The sequence below is a fragment of the Salvelinus fontinalis genome, chromosome 11 (assembly GCF_029448725.1).
Source record: "Salvelinus fontinalis isolate EN_2023a chromosome 11, ASM2944872v1, whole genome shotgun sequence".
NCBI classification, from domain to species: domain Eukaryota; kingdom Metazoa; phylum Chordata; class Actinopteri; order Salmoniformes; family Salmonidae; genus Salvelinus; species Salvelinus fontinalis.
In genome coordinates this window covers 58,498,325-58,515,039 of record NC_074675.1, presented here as the reverse complement: position 1 = coordinate 58,515,039, position 16,715 = coordinate 58,498,325, and positions in this window count along the sequence as shown.

The window sequence follows — 16,715 nt, the reverse complement described above, 5'->3', positions numbered from 1 at the left end:
CCTAATGGATTTATGGAGCTTTTCAAAAAAATGTCTGGACTTACCCTCCACCCGTGCACCTGGTATTATTTTTGGGTTACCAGGTGCCCGCATTGAAATCGAATGGAAAACGACTTTTAAGGGCCTGCCCACGCCCATGCCCGATATGGCGGCATCATAGTAGGGGCCCTAGTCAGTAGGCACCGGCCTAATGGATTTATGGAGCTTTTCAAAAAAAGTCCGAAAATATTCTATGTTGAACTAGGCTGGAAAAACGACAGAGTGCCCACTTTTGGGTTACCAGGTGCACGCATTGAAATTGCATGAAAACCACTTTTAATAGCTTCCCCACGCCCATGCCCGATATGGGGGCATCACAGTAGGGGTCCAGATCAGTAGGCACCGGCCTAATGGATTTATGGAGCTTTTCAAAAAAATGTCTGGACTTACCCTCCACCCGTGCACCTGGTATTATTTTTGGGTTACCAGGTGCCCGCATTGAAATAGAATGGAAAACGACTTTTAAGGGCCTGCCCACGCCCATGCCCGATATGGCGGCATCATAGTAGGGGCCCTAGTCAGTAGGCACCGGCCTAATGGATTTATGGAGCTTTTCAAAAAAAGTCCGAAAATATTCTATGTTGAACTAGGCTGGAAAAACGACAGAGTGCCCACTTTTGGGTTACCAGGTGCACGCATTGAAATTGCATGAAAACCACTTTTAATAGCTTCCCCACGCCCATGCCCGATATGGGGGCATCACAGTAGGGGTCCAGGTCAGTAGGCACCGGCCTAATGGATTTATGGAGCTTTTCAAAAAAATGTCTGGACTTACCCTCCACCCGTGCACCTGGTATTATTTTTGGGTTACCAGGTGCCCGCATTGAAATCGAATGGAAAACGACTTTTAAGGGCCTGCCCACGCCCATGCCCGATATGGCGGCATCATAGTAGGGGCCCTAGTCAGTAGGCACCGGCCTAATGGATTTATGGAGCTTTTCAAAAAAAGTCCGAAAATATTCTATGTTGAACTAGGCTGGAAAAACGACAGAGTGCCCACTTTTGGGTTACCAGGTGCACGCATTGAAATTGCATGAAAACCACTTTTAATAGCTTCCCCACGCCCATGCCCGATATGGGGGCATCACAGTAGGGGTCCAGATCAGTAGGCACCGGCCTAATGGATTTATGGAGCTTTTCAAAAAAATGTCTGGACTTACCCTCCACCCGTGCACCTGGTATTATTTTTGGGTTACCAGGTGCCCGCATTGAAATAGAATGGAAAACGACTTTTAAGGGCCTGCCCACGCCCATGCCCGATATGGCGGCATCATAGTAGGGGCCCTAGTCAGTAGGCACCGGCCTAATGGATTTATGGAGCTTTTCAAAAAAAGTCCGAAAATATTCTATGTTGAACTAGGCTGGAAAAACGACAGAGTGCCCACTTTTGGGTTACCAGGTGCACGCATTGAAATTGCATGAAAACCACTTTTAATAGCTTCCCCACGCCCATGCCCGATATGGGGGCATCACAGTAGGGGTCCAGGTCAGTAGGCACCGGCCTAATGGATTTATGGAGCTTTTCAAAAAAATGTCTGGACTTACCCTCCACCCGTGCACCTGGTATTATTTTTGGGTTACCAGGTGCCCGCATTGAAATCGAATGGAAAACGACTTTTAAGGGCCTGCCCACGCCCATGCCCGATATGGCGGCATCATAGTAGGGGCCCTAGTCAGTAGGCACCGGCCTAATGGATTTATGGAGCTTTTCAAAAAAAGTCCGAAAATATTCTATGTTGAACTAGGCTGGAAAAACGACAGAGTGCCCACTTTTGGGTTACCAGGTGCACGCATTGAAATTGCATGAAAACCACTTTTAATAGCTTCCCCACGCCCATGCCCGATATGGGGGCATCACAGTAGGGGTCCAGATCAGTAGGCACCGGCCTAATGGATTTATGGAGCTTTTCAAAAAAATGTCTGGACTTACCCTCCACCCGTGCACCTGGTATTATTTTTGGGTTACCAGGTGCCCGCATTGAAATAGAATGGAAAACGACTTTTAAGGGCCTGCCCACGCCCATGCCCGATATGGCGGCATCATAGTAGGGGCCCTAGTCAGTAGGCACCGGCCTAATGGATTTATGGAGCTTTTCAAAAAAAGTCCGAAAATATTCTATGTTGAACTAGGCTGGAAAAACGACAGAGTGCCCACTTTTGGGTTACCAGGTGCACGCATTGAAATTGCATGAAAACCACTTTTAATAGCTTCCCCACGCCCATGCCCGATATGGGGGCATCACAGTAGGGGTCCAGATCAGTAGGCACCGGCCTAATGGATTTATGGAGCTTTTCAAAAAAATGTCTGGACTTACCCTCCACCCGTGCACCTGGTATTATTTTTGGGTTACCAGGTGCCCGCATTGAAATAGAATGGAAAACGACTTTTAAGGGCCTGCCCACGCCCATGCCCGATATGGCGGCATCATAGTAGGGGCCCTAGTCAGTAGGCACCGGCCTAATGGATTTATGGAGCTTTTCAAAAAAAGTCCGAAAATATTCTATGTTGAACTAGGCTGGAAAAACGACAGAGTGCCCACTTTTGGGTTACCAGGTGCACGCATTGAAATTGCATGAAAACCACTTTTAATAGCTTCCCCACGCCCATGCCCGATATGGGGGCATCACAGTAGGGGTCCAGGTCAGTAGGCACCGGCCTAATGGATTTATGGAGCTTTTCAAAAAAATGTCTGGACTTACCCTCCACCCGTGCACCTGGTATTATTTTTGGGTTACCAGGTGCCCGCATTGAAATCGAATGGAAAACGACTTTTAAGGGCCTGCCCACGCCCATGCCCGATATGGCGGCATCATAGTAGGGGCCCTAGTCAGTAGGCACCGGCCTAATGGATTTATGGAGCTTTTCAAAAAAAGTCCGAAAATATTCTATGTTGAACTAGGCTGGAAAAACGACAGAGTGCCCACTTTTGGGTTACCAGGTGCACGCATTGAAATCGAATGGAAAATGCTTATAAACGGTTTATATACATTAAAGCCCGCTATGGGAGCATCATACTACGGCCACAAGTCAGTAGGCACCGGCCTAATGGATTTATGGAGCTTTTCAAAAAAAGTCCGAAAATATTCTATGTTGAACTAGGCTGGAAAAACGACAGAGTGCCCACTTTTAGGTTACCAGGTGCACGCATTGAAATCGAATGGAAAATGCTTATAAACGGTTTATATACATTAAAGCCCGCTATGGGAGCATCATACTACGGCCACAAGTCAGTAGGCACCGGCCTAAAAGATTTATGGAGCTTTTAAAAAATGTATGTAGTCACCGGCACTTCTGTCACCGGCACTTCTGACACCACCTTATGTTAGTTTGGGTTACCAGGTGCCCGTATTGAAATCGAATGGAAAATGCTTATAAACGGTTAATATACATTAAAGCCCGCTATGGGAGCATCATACTACGGGCCCAAGTGCATTGGCACCGGCCTAAGGGATTTATGGAGCTTTTCAAAAAAAGTCCGAAAATATTCTATGTTGAAATAGGCTGGAAAAACGACAGAGTGCCCACTTTTAGGTTACCAGGTGCACGCATTGAAATTGCATGAAAACGACTTTTAATAGCTTGCCCACGCCCACGCCCGATATGGCAGCATCACAGTAGGGGCCCAGGTCAGTAGGCACCGGCCTAAGGGATTTATGGAGCTTTTCAAAAAAAGTCCGAAAATATTCTATGTTGAACTAGGCTGGAAAAACGACAGAGTGCCCACTTTTAGGTTACCAGGTGCACGCATTGAAATCGAATGGAAAATGCTTATAAACGGTTTATATACATTAAAGCCCGCTATGGGAGCATCATACTACGGCCACAAGTCAGTAGGCACCGGCCTAAGGGATTTATGGAGCTTTTCAAAAAAAGTCCGAAAATATTCTATGTTGAACTAGGCTGGAAAAACGACAGAGTGCCCACTTTTGGGTTACCAGGTGCACGCATTGAAATCGAATGGAAAATGCTTATAAACGGTTTATATACATTAAAGCCCGCTATGGGAGCATCATACTACGGCCACAAGTCAGTAGGCACCGGCCTAATGGATTTATGGAGCTTTTCAAAAAAAGTCCGAAAATATTCTATGTTGAACTAGGCTGGAAAAACGACAGAGTGCCCACTTTTAGGTTACCAGGTGCACGCATTGAAATCGAATGGAAAATGCTTATAAACGGTTTATATACATTAAAGCCCGCTATGGGAGCATCATACTACGGCCACAAGTCAGTAGGCACCGGCCTAAAAGATTTATGGAGCTTTTAAAAAATGTATGTAGTCACCGGCACTTCTGTCACCGGCACTTCTGACACCACCTTATGTTAGTTTGGGTTACCAGGTGCCCGTATTGAAATCGAATGGAAAATGCTTATAAACGGTTAATATACATTAAAGCCCGCTATGGGAGCATCATACTACGGGCCCAAGTGCATTGGCACCGGCCTAAGGGATTTATGGAGCTTTTCAAAAAAAGTCCGAAAATATTCTATGTTGAAATAGGCTGGAAAAACGACAGAGTGCCCACTTTTAGGTTACCAGGTGCACGCATTGAAATTGCATGAAAACGACTTTTAATAGCTTGCCCACGCCCACGCCCGATATGGCAGCATCACAGTAGGGGCCCAGGTCAGTAGGCACCGGCCTAAGGGATTTATGGAGCTTTTCAAAAAAAGTCCGAAAATATTCTATGTTGAACTAGGCTGGAAAAACGACAGAGTGCCCACTTTTAGGTTACCAGGTGCACGCATTGAAATCGAATGGAAAATGCTTATAAACGGTTTATATACATTAAAGCCCGCTATGGGAGCATCATACTACGGCCACAAGTCAGTAGGCACCGGCCTAAGGGATTTATGGAGCTTTTCAAAAAAAGTCCGAAAATATTCTATGTTGAACTAGGCTGGAAAAACGACAGAGTGCCCACTTTTAGGTTACCAGGTGCACGCATTGAAATCGAATGGAAAATGCTTATAAACGGTTTATATACATTAAAGCCCGCTATGGGAGCATCATACTACGGCCACAAGTCAGTAGGCACCGGCCTAAGGGATTTATGGAGCTTTTCAAAAAAAGTCCGAAAATATTCTATGTTGAACTAGGCTGGAAAAACGACAGAGTGCCCACTTTTAGGTTACCAGGTGCACGCATTGAAATCGAATGGAAAATGCTTATAAACGGTTTATATACATTAAAGCCCGCTATGGGAGCATCATACTACGGCCACAAGTCAGTAGGCACCGGCCTAATGGATTTATGGAGCTTTTCAAAAAAAGTCCGAAAATATTCTATGTTGAACTAGGCTGGAAAAACGACAGAGTGCCCACTTTTAGGTTACCAGGTGCACGCATTGAAATCGAATGGAAAATGCTTATAAACGGTTTATATACATTAAAGCCCGCTATGGGAGCATCATACTACGGCCACAAGTCAGTAGGCACCGGCCTAAAAGATTTATGGAGCTTTTAAAAAATGTATGTAGTCACCGGCACTTCTGTCACCGGCACTTCTGACACCACCTTATGTTAGTTTGGGTTACCAGGTGCCCGTATTGAAATCGAATGGAAAATGCTTATAAACGGTTAATATACATTAAAGCCCGCTATGGGAGCATCATACTACGGGCCCAAGTGCATTGGCACCGGCCTAAGGGATTTATGGAGCTTTTCAAAAAAAGTCCGAAAATATTCTATGTTGAAATAGGCTGGAAAAACGACAGAGTGCCCACTTTTAGGTTACCAGGTGCACGCATTGAAATTGCATGAAAACGACTTTTAATAGCTTGCCCACGCCCACGCCCGATATGGCAGCATCACAGTAGGGGCCCAGGTCAGTAGGCACCGGCCTAAGGGATTTATGGAGCTTTTCAAAAAAAGTCCGAAAATATTCTATGTTGAAATAGGCTGGAAAAACGACAGAGTGCCCACTTTTAGGTTACCAGGTGCACGCATTGAAATTGCATGAAAACGCACAATGCAACAGGTGCCATAGGTGCTGTAAGTGCCCAACGGCCCATAGCTATGCACTGGTAATTTTTAAATATTTCTGGGCTATACACATTAAATACTTTGCCGGACAAGAGGCACTATGACTGGGATTCAATTCATAGAGCACTGCCCTTGGAGCCCACAAGCTCAGATGCCACATGCCACATACCACTTCCACATACCACAATGCCACTTCCACATGCCACTTCCACATACCACAATGCCACTTCCACAAGTGTCAAATGCCCCTTCACCAAGTGCCAAACGCCCCTTCACCAAGTGCCAAACAGCCCTTCACCAAGTGCCAAACAACCCTTCACCAAGTGCCAAATCCCCCAAACTAAGCCCTAAAACTAACCCTAACCCTAACCCTAACCCTAACCCTAACCCTAACCCTAACCCTAACCCTAACCCTAACCCTAACCCTAACCCTAACCCTAACCCTAACCCTAACCCTAACCCTAACCCTAACCCTAACCCTAACCCTAACCCTAACCCTAACCCTAACCCTAACCCTAACCCTAACCCTAACCCTAACCCTAACCCTAACCCTAACCCTAACCCTAACCCTAACCCTAACCCTAACCCTAACCCTAACCCTAACCCTAACCCTAACCCTAACCCTAACCCTAACCCTAACCCTAACCCTAACCCTAACCCTAACCCTAACCCTAACCCTAACCCTAACCCTAACCCTAACCCTAACCCTAACCCTAACCCTAACCCTAACCCTAACCCTAACCCTAACCCTAACCCTAACCCTAACCCTAACCCTAACCCTAACCCTAACCCTAACCCTAACCCTAACCCTAACCCTAACCCTAACCCTAACCCTAACCCTAACCCTAACCCTAACCCTAACCCTAACCCTAACCCTAACCCTAACCCTAACCCTAACCCTAACCCTAACCCTAACCCTAACCCTAACCCTAACCCTAACCCTAACCCTAACCCTAACCCTAACCCTAACCCTAACCCTAACCCTAACCCTAACCCTAACCCTAACCCTAACCCTAACCCTAACCCTAACCCTAACCCTAACCCTAACCCTAACCCTAACCCTAACCCTAACCCTAACCCTAACCCTAACCCTAACCCTAACCCTAACCCTAACCCTAACCCTAACCCTAACCCTAACCCTAACCCTAACCCTAACCCTAACCCTAACCCTAACCCTAACCCTAACCCTAACCCTAACCCTAACCCTAACCCTAACCCTAACCCTAACCCTAACCCTAACCCTAACCCTAACCCTAACCCTAACCCTAACCCTAACCCTAACCCTAACCCTAACCCTAACCCTAACCCTAACCCTAACCCTAACCCTAACCCTAACCCTAACCCTAACCCTAACCCTAACCCTAACCCTAACCCTAACCCTAACCCTAACCCTAACCCTAACCCTAAACCCTAACCCTAACCCTAACCCTAACCCTAACCCTAACCCTAACCCTAACCCTAACCCTAACCCTAACCCTAACCCTAACCCTAACCCTAACCCTAACCCTAACCCTAACCCTAACCCTAACCCTAACCCTAACCCTAACCCTAACCCTAACCCTAACCCTAACCCTAACCCTAACCCTAACCCTAACCCTAACCCTAACCCTAACCCTAACCCTAACCCTAACCCTAACCCTAACCCTAACCCTAACCCTAACCCTAACCCTAACCCTAACCCTAACCCTAACCCTAACCCTAACCCTAACCCTAACCCTAACCCTAACCCTAATTCACTGGGATCATCTTAAATCGGGCTTTTTCTAGGGGTGTTGATTTTCCACCCATCATACTTCTCCAAGGAATGGTTGGATGGTAAAGAGGTTTAAAATTACCTTTATAATTATCGTTAGATTTAATAAACCTAAAATGACCCTACTTTACTCCTGACCCTTGGATGCACATCACCTACTCTACTTTTTTCAACGAAAAGGAATCATCCTTCATCATCACCAAAGACCCCGGATTCTACCACTACACACTTCAACCTGAACTCCCGCAAAGACATCACCTTTTTCAACCAAAAACAAAGATTTTTTTCACCAAAGAACAAGACTTCACCATCCTGACGTGGTGGAAGAGACCTTTACTTACCCTGACGACCATATCTCCAATTTAGGAGCTAAAAGAAACAAATTATAACATAGGCTCACCCCACTCACACCCCTGCACCATACACAAACAAACCAAAAAAACCCAGGTAAACCCTCTTATGTTTATACGTGTTTGAATGTGTACCCCCACCCTACCCTTGGTCCCAACCCTACAGACAGACAGACACTAATGCTCAGCCATCACACCACAGGGCCTTTTTACCATTAGGTTACCCTAAAAATAAATAGGTGACCATTAGGACCGTTAAAATTAATCTTTAATAGCATTTCAGAGTTACTGTGACCACGGACTCTCAAAAATGTACTTTATATCTTCCTAAATGATCCCATGATCCTGCAATAATTTAATAATTAAATAATTGGGATTTTACAATTATATTTAATTTAATAATTTAAAATTGGACCTACAAGACCTACCCAACCCCTCACCTAACCTGTCTAACCCTAACCATTCCTAATACTAATCCTAACCTTAACCTCAGCCCCTAACCTTTACTGCTATCCTAGCCCTAACCCATCTGTGTGTGTGTGTGTATGTGTATATGTGTCTGGGTCTGACCCTATGTTGTTAACCTTGTCTGTCTCTTATAATGTACTATGATCCCTATTTTGTGTTTGTCCCTTATAATGTATTGTGATCCCTGCTTTGTCACACTCCACGGGTCATTTATACCATATAACATGTTATTAACCTTATGTCACTATAAGGTTGAACTTATATCATATTGGATCTCCATTGTATTGTTGTCAGGTGTGCTTGACCTCTACTCTAACTGCCCATCCACTTTACTTAGCTCTATTCCTATCTGAACCCTGTACAATGCAACCTGTTACCGGCTATCTTGCCCAGTAACAGTGCAGACCAATCAAAATTGCCTTCTCCACCTGGGCTATAAATGCACAGACTAAAGAGGCAGCACTCCTCACAAACTTTGCAAGGAGAACAGCAGACAGGCCGCATTCTACTCCACACACCCAACCAGGACTACAATTAAGGCAAGTACATTACATAGCACACTGTACTGTATATGTAGATATATATATATATATACATACACTTTTTACAACTTTTTGCACCCTTTTACTTTAATTTTATTTGGATATATTCTCCTCCCTGCTACCTGATGAAGCCGAGTAAGGCAGAAACGCGTCGTGGCTGGGACTCCTCTAGATCTGTAGTGTTGCTGTAAGGAAGGCAGGTTCCACACAGACGTCGGAGGGGTCTCCTTTTGGCTACTATTTTATTTGTATACTTTTCTTTCCTTAATTGGAGTTTTACACAGCTCATACACATGCACACATAGGATGAAGTGGAGTGTGACTTTGCTTGTTATCCCTCACCACTTGTGGGGATATATGTGTATGCTTCTGTATATGTTACAAATATGTGTATAGCTATTTCCCCTCTTATGTTCATGTTTGTTTGCATGTGTATCCCCACCCCACCTTTGGTCCCTACCCTACAGACAGATAGACACTAACGCTCAGCTATCACACCACAGGGCCCTTCTACCGTTAGGTTACCCTAAAAATACATAGGTGACCTTTAGGACCGTTAAAATAGATCTTCAATAGTACTTACCATGACCATGGACTCGTAATTAAAACTTTCCTCTAGCGACTTTACTAGCACTATGGTAGTTAGATAGATAAACGCTAACGCTCAGCTATCACACCACAGGGCCCTTCTACCGTTAGGTTACCCTAAAAATACATAGGTGACCTTTAGGACCGTTAAAATAAATCTTCAATAGCATTTACCAAGACCATGGACTCGTAATTAAAACTTTCCTCTAGCGACTTTACTAGCACTATGGGAGTTACCATGACTATGGACTCTCAATAATAATAATACTCTCCTTTAGTTAAAATGTTCCCCTTCTTTTTTGGTTTCCTGGACTCAGGGTTACCATGACCATGGGCCTTGTAGAAAAGAAACAATAAAATAGAACTAATTTAAATAGAACCATTTCAAAAAAAACCTTACCAACCCACCATCCTTCCAAAATACCTCTCATCTACACCCACCAGCACCCCCAACGGACGAGAACCTTTTTTCTCCAACAACTCTGGGGGCCCCGACCTTGGCGACTCACCCGCGGCGCGTGCACCTTAAGCATTAGGCCCGACCATACACCAAGAAAGAAGACCGGAGGAAATGGTATAGACCGGACCCTTCGGGACCCCTTGGGGTCCTGTTGGTAGACCTATCGGCACAACCCTCCCAGCCCCGCACAAACAGGAGACTCACGTACCGCGCTGGACGACTATCTACCCCAGTTTAGAACTGGATTGGCAGTATGTCCAGTAGCGCGTGTTTCATCCTTGGGGTTGGGATAACTAAAAGAGGGGCTTTGGGGTTTGGCGCCGCGCCTGGAGTATCGCCTTGGCCGTGTAACCCCTGGGGTGCCCAGATTATGTCTGGCGGAGAATTGGATCCCACTAACTTTCACTGGGGGACCCCTTACCCCGCCGCACTAAGCCTGGACAACCGATCCACACTCCTTTACCTGGACTACGATCAAATTCACTGTCTAGGGAGGATATACCTCTGGAAATACTACGATCCTGGAAGGGAGTTATTCCATTGGTCACTATCACCCAAACCACTGAATTACCTGGGACCGAAATGGTAGGGATGGAGCATGGCTATCAACTGTAACTCCTGGCAGACGTACAAAGGCCAGAGGTTGTTTTGCCTGACCCAAAAAACCCCCGATAGACTTTCTGAAACGTAGGACGGAACTCCTAAGGTGGATGTATGACAGCCGTGAAGAGGGCTTGCCTTCTGGGTTCTTATCTGCCCAAACCTATGGGAGTTCAATGACTTACCACCCGACAGGGACACATGGCAACCAACTGAGGTCCGGACCTGCACAAGGTACGCAACTCGACGGTTTTGCCTGATCCTACGTTGAGTATACCCATACGGACCAGCTGGATTGTACTATACATGGGTTGATTCAGAGTTAGGATCCTGGAAGGGAATAACCCCTGAATTATACACATGATTGAATACATCCAGGACCTAAACTGACGAACACGGAAGTGAATACATAGACAACGTGGAGCTAAGAGAGAAGGATCCGAGGGGGAGTAAACTCCTAGGTTGCACTATGCTTTCCACATCCGTTGACATAGCGGACCTAGACATCTTGACCACACCACTCGATATGGACACATGGCAACCAACCGAGGACCAAACCTGCATAAGGGACGTAACTCAAGGGATTTTGCCTGATCCTAAATCGAGTCGACAGACCTACCTAAACTTAACCATTCCTAAAACTATACCTTACCCTAACCCTAAACTTTACCATTTTACTAACCATACCTAACCTTAACCCTAAAACATTACCCTAAACCACTCTAAAAAATATACCTTACCCTAACTTTAACCCTAAACTTAACCATTTTACTAACCATACCTAACCTTAACCCTAAAACATTACCCTAACCCCAAACCTAACCCTAAACCACTCTAAAAAATATACCTTACCCCAACCTTAACCCTAAACTTAACCATTTTACTAACCATACCTAACCCTAACCCCCACCCCATGGACAGACGACTCTTTACCCATAGTAATGGGTTAATCTACCAGTGGGCTCCATGGGGCCTACGACTTTGGCCGGCCGCGCCCAGACCCCTCCGGCCCGCGCGCATATGATGTGGAGTGCACCCCCTCCCTTCCCCCCTCCGGTTTCCACGTGTCAGAGATGGAAGTGGATCAACCGACTCAAAACTAGAAACCAAAACTTGGCGAGTCACCGCTGCATTGCCTGCCGAGGGACCTGGACGCAGCAAGCCAAGGAAATTTTCATCCCTTAAATTCACTGGGATCATCTTAAATCGGGCTTTTTCTAGGGGTGTTGATTTTCCACCCATCATACTTCTCCAAGGAATGGTTGGATGGTAAAGAGGTTTAAAATTACCTTTATAATTATCGTTAGATTTAATAAACCTAAAATGACCCTACTTTACTCCTGACCCTTGGATGCACATCACCTACTCTACTTTTTTCAACGAAAAGGAATCATCCTTCATCATCACCAAAGACCCCGGATTCTACCACTACACACTTCAACCTGAACTCCCGCAAAGACATCACCTTTTTCAACCAAAAACAAAGATTTTTTTCACCAAAGAACAAGACTTCACCATCCTGACGTGGTGGAAGAGACCTTTACTTACCCTGACGACCATATCTCCAATTTAGGAGCTAAAAGAAACAAATTATAACATAGGCTCACCCCACTCACACCCCTGCACCATACACAAACAAACCAAAAAAACCCAGGTAAACCCTCTTATGTTTATACGTGTTTGAATGTGTACCCCCACCCTACCCTTGGTCCCAACCCTACAGACAGACAGACACTAATGCTCAGCCATCACACCACAGGGCCTTTTTACCATTAGGTTACCCTAAAAATAAATAGGTGACCATTAGGACCGTTAAAATTAATCTTTAATAGCATTTCAGAGTTACTGTGACCACGGACTCTCAAAAATGTACTTTATATCTTCCTAAATGATCCCATGATCCTGCAATAATTTAATAATTAAATAATTGGGATTTTACAATTATATTTAATTTAATAATTTAAAATTGGACCTACAAGACCTACCCAACCCCTCACCTAACCTGTCTAACCCTAACCATTCCTAATACTAATCCTAACCTTAACCTCAGCCCCTAACCTTTACTGCTATCCTAGCCCTAACCCATCTGTGTGTGTGTGTGTATGTGTATATGTGTCTGGGTCTGACCCTATGTTGTTAACCTTGTCTGTCTCTTATAATGTACTATGATCCCTATTTTGTGTTTGTCCCTTATAATGTATTGTGATCCCTGCTTTGTCACACTCCACGGGTCATTTATACCATATAACATGTTATTAACCTTATGTCACTATAAGGTTGAACTTATATCATATTGGATCTCCATTGTATTGTTGTCAGGTGTGCTTGACCTCTACTCTAACTGCCCATCCACTTTACTTAGCTCTATTCCTATCTGAACCCTGTACAATGCAACCTGTTACCGGCTATCTTGCCCAGTAACAGTGCAGACCAATCAAAATTGCCTTCTCCACCTGGGCTATAAATGCACAGACTAAAGAGGCAGCACTCCTCACAAACTTTGCAAGGAGAACAGCAGACAGGCCGCATTCTACTCCACACACCCAACCAGGACTACAATTAAGGCAAGTACATTACATAGCACACTGTACTGTATATGTAGATATATATATATATATACATACACTTTTTACAACTTTTTGCACCCTTTTACTTTAATTTTATTTGGATATATTCTCCTCCCTGCTACCTGATGAAGCCGAGTAAGGCAGAAACGCGTCGTGGCTGGGACTCCTCTAGATCTGTAGTGTTGCTGTAAGGAAGGCAGGTTCCACACAGACGTCGGAGGGGTCTCCTTTTGGCTACTATTTTATTTGTATACTTTTCTTTCCTTAATTGGAGTTTTACACAGCTCATACACATGCACACATAGGATGAAGTGGAGTGTGACTTTGCTTGTTATCCCTCACCACTTGTGGGGATATATGTGTATGCTTCTGTATATGTTACAAATATGTGTATAGCTATTTCCCCTCTTATGTTCATGTTTGTTTGCATGTGTATCCCCACCCCACCTTTGGTCCCTACCCTACAGACAGATAGACACTAACGCTCAGCTATCACACCACAGGGCCCTTCTACCGTTAGGTTACCCTAAAAATACATAGGTGACCTTTAGGACCGTTAAAATAGATCTTCAATAGTACTTACCATGACCATGGACTCGTAATTAAAACTTTCCTCTAGCGACTTTACTAGCACTATGGTAGTTAGATAGATAAACGCTAACGCTCAGCTATCACACCACAGGGCCCTTCTACCGTTAGGTTACCCTAAAAATACATAGGTGACCTTTAGGACCGTTAAAATAAATCTTCAATAGCATTTACCAAGACCATGGACTCGTAATTAAAACTTTCCTCTAGCGACTTTACTAGCACTATGGGAGTTACCATGACTATGGACTCTCAATAATAATAATACTCTCCTTTAGTTAAAATGTTCCCCTTCTTTTTTGGTTTCCTGGACTCAGGGTTACCATGACCATGGGCCTTGTAGAAAAGAAACAATAAAATAGAACTAATTTAAATAGAACCATTTCAAAAAAAACCTTACCAACCCACCATCCTTCCAAAATACCTCTCATCTACACCCACCAGCACCCCCAACGGACGAGAACCTTTTTTCTCCAACAACTCTGGGGGCCCCGACCTTGGCGACTCACCCGCGGCGCGTGCACCTTAAGCATTAGGCCCGACCATACACCAAGAAAGAAGACCGGAGGAAATGGTATAGACCGGACCCTTCGGGACCCCTTGGGGTCCTGTTGGTAGACCTATCGGCACAACCCTCCCAGCCCCGCACAAACAGGAGACTCACGTACCGCGCTGGACGACTATCTACCCCAGTTTAGAACTGGATTGGCAGTATGTCCAGTAGCGCGTGTTTCATCCTTGGGGTTGGGATAACTAAAAGAGGGGCTTTGGGGTTTGGCGCCGCGCCTGGAGTATCGCCTTGGCCGTGTAACCCCTGGGGTGCCCAGATTATGTCTGGCGGAGAATTGGATCCCACTAACTTTCACTGGGGGACCCCTTACCCCGCCGCACTAAGCCTGGACAACCGATCCACACTCCTTTACCTGGACTACGATCAAATTCACTGTCTAGGGAGGATATACCTCTGGAAATACTACGATCCTGGAAGGGAGTTATTCCATTGGTCACTATCACCCAAACCACTGAATTACCTGGGACCGAAATGGTAGGGATGGAGCATGGCTATCAACTGTAACTCCTGGCAGACGTACAAAGGCCAGAGGTTGTTTTGCCTGACCCAAAAAACCCCCGATAGACTTTCTGAAACGTAGGACGGAACTCCTAAGGTGGATGTATGACAGCCGTGAAGAGGGCTTGCCTTCTGGGTTCTTATCTGCCCAAACCTATGGGAGTTCAATGACTTACCACCCGACAGGGACACATGGCAACCAACTGAGGTCCGGACCTGCACAAGGTACGCAACTCGACGGTTTTGCCTGATCCTACGTTGAGTATACCCATACGGACCAGCTGGATTGTACTATACATGGGTTGATTCAGAGTTAGGATCCTGGAAGGGAATAACCCCTGAATTATACACATGATTGAATACATCCAGGACCTAAACTGACGAACACGGAAGTGAATACATAGACAACGTGGAGCTAAGAGAGAAGGATCCGAGGGGGAGTAAACTCCTAGGTTGCACTATGCTTTCCACATCCGTTGACATAGCGGACCTAGACATCTTGACCACACCACTCGATATGGACACATGGCAACCAACCGAGGACCAAACCTGCATAAGGGACGTAACTCAAGGGATTTTGCCTGATCCTAAATCGAGTCGACAGACCTACCTAAACTTAACCATTCCTAAAACTATACCTTACCCTAACCCTAAACTTTACCATTTTACTAACCATACCTAACCTTAACCCTAAAACATTACCCTAAACCACTCTAAAAAATATACCTTACCCTAACTTTAACCCTAAACTTAACCATTTTACTAACCATACCTAACCTTAACCCTAAAACATTACCCTAACCCCAAACCTAACCCTAAACCACTCTAAAAAATATACCTTACCCCAACCTTAACCCTAAACTTAACCATTTTACTAACCATACCTAACCCTAACCCCCACCCCATGGACAGACGACTCTTTACCCATAGTAATGGGTTAATCTACCAGTGGGCTCCATGGGGCCTACGACTTTGGCCGGCCGCGCCCAGACCCCTCCGGCCCGCGCGCATATGATGTGGAGTGCACCCCCTCCCTTCCCCCCTCCGGTTTCCACGTGTCAGAGATGGAAGTGGATCAACCGACTCAAAACTAGAAACCCTAACCCTAACCCTAACCCTAACCCTAACCCTAACCCTAACCCTAACCCTAACCCTAACCCTAACCCTAACCCTAACCCTAACCCTAACCTAACCCTAACCCTAACCCTAACCCTAACCCTAAACCCTAACCCTAACCCTCCCTAACCCTAACCCTAACCCTAACCCTAACCCTAACCCTAACCCTAACCCTAACCCTAACCCTAACCCTAACCCTAACCCTAACCCTAACCCTAACCCACCCCTAACCCTAACCCTAACCCCACCCCTAACCCTAACCCTAACCCCACCCCTAACCCTAACCCTAACCCTAACCCTAACCCTAACCCCACCCCTAACCCCACCCCTAACCCTAACCCCACCCCTAACCCTAACCCTAACCCTAACCCCACCCCTAACCCCACCCCTAACCCTAACCCTAACCCTAACCCTAACCCTAACCCTAACCCCACCCCTAACCCTAACCCTAACCACACCCCTAACCCTAACCCTAACCCCACCCCTAACCCTAACCCCACCCCTAACCCTAACCCTAACCCTAACCCTAACCCTAACCCCACCCCTAACCCTAACCCTAACCCCACCCCTAACCCTAACCCTAACCCCAC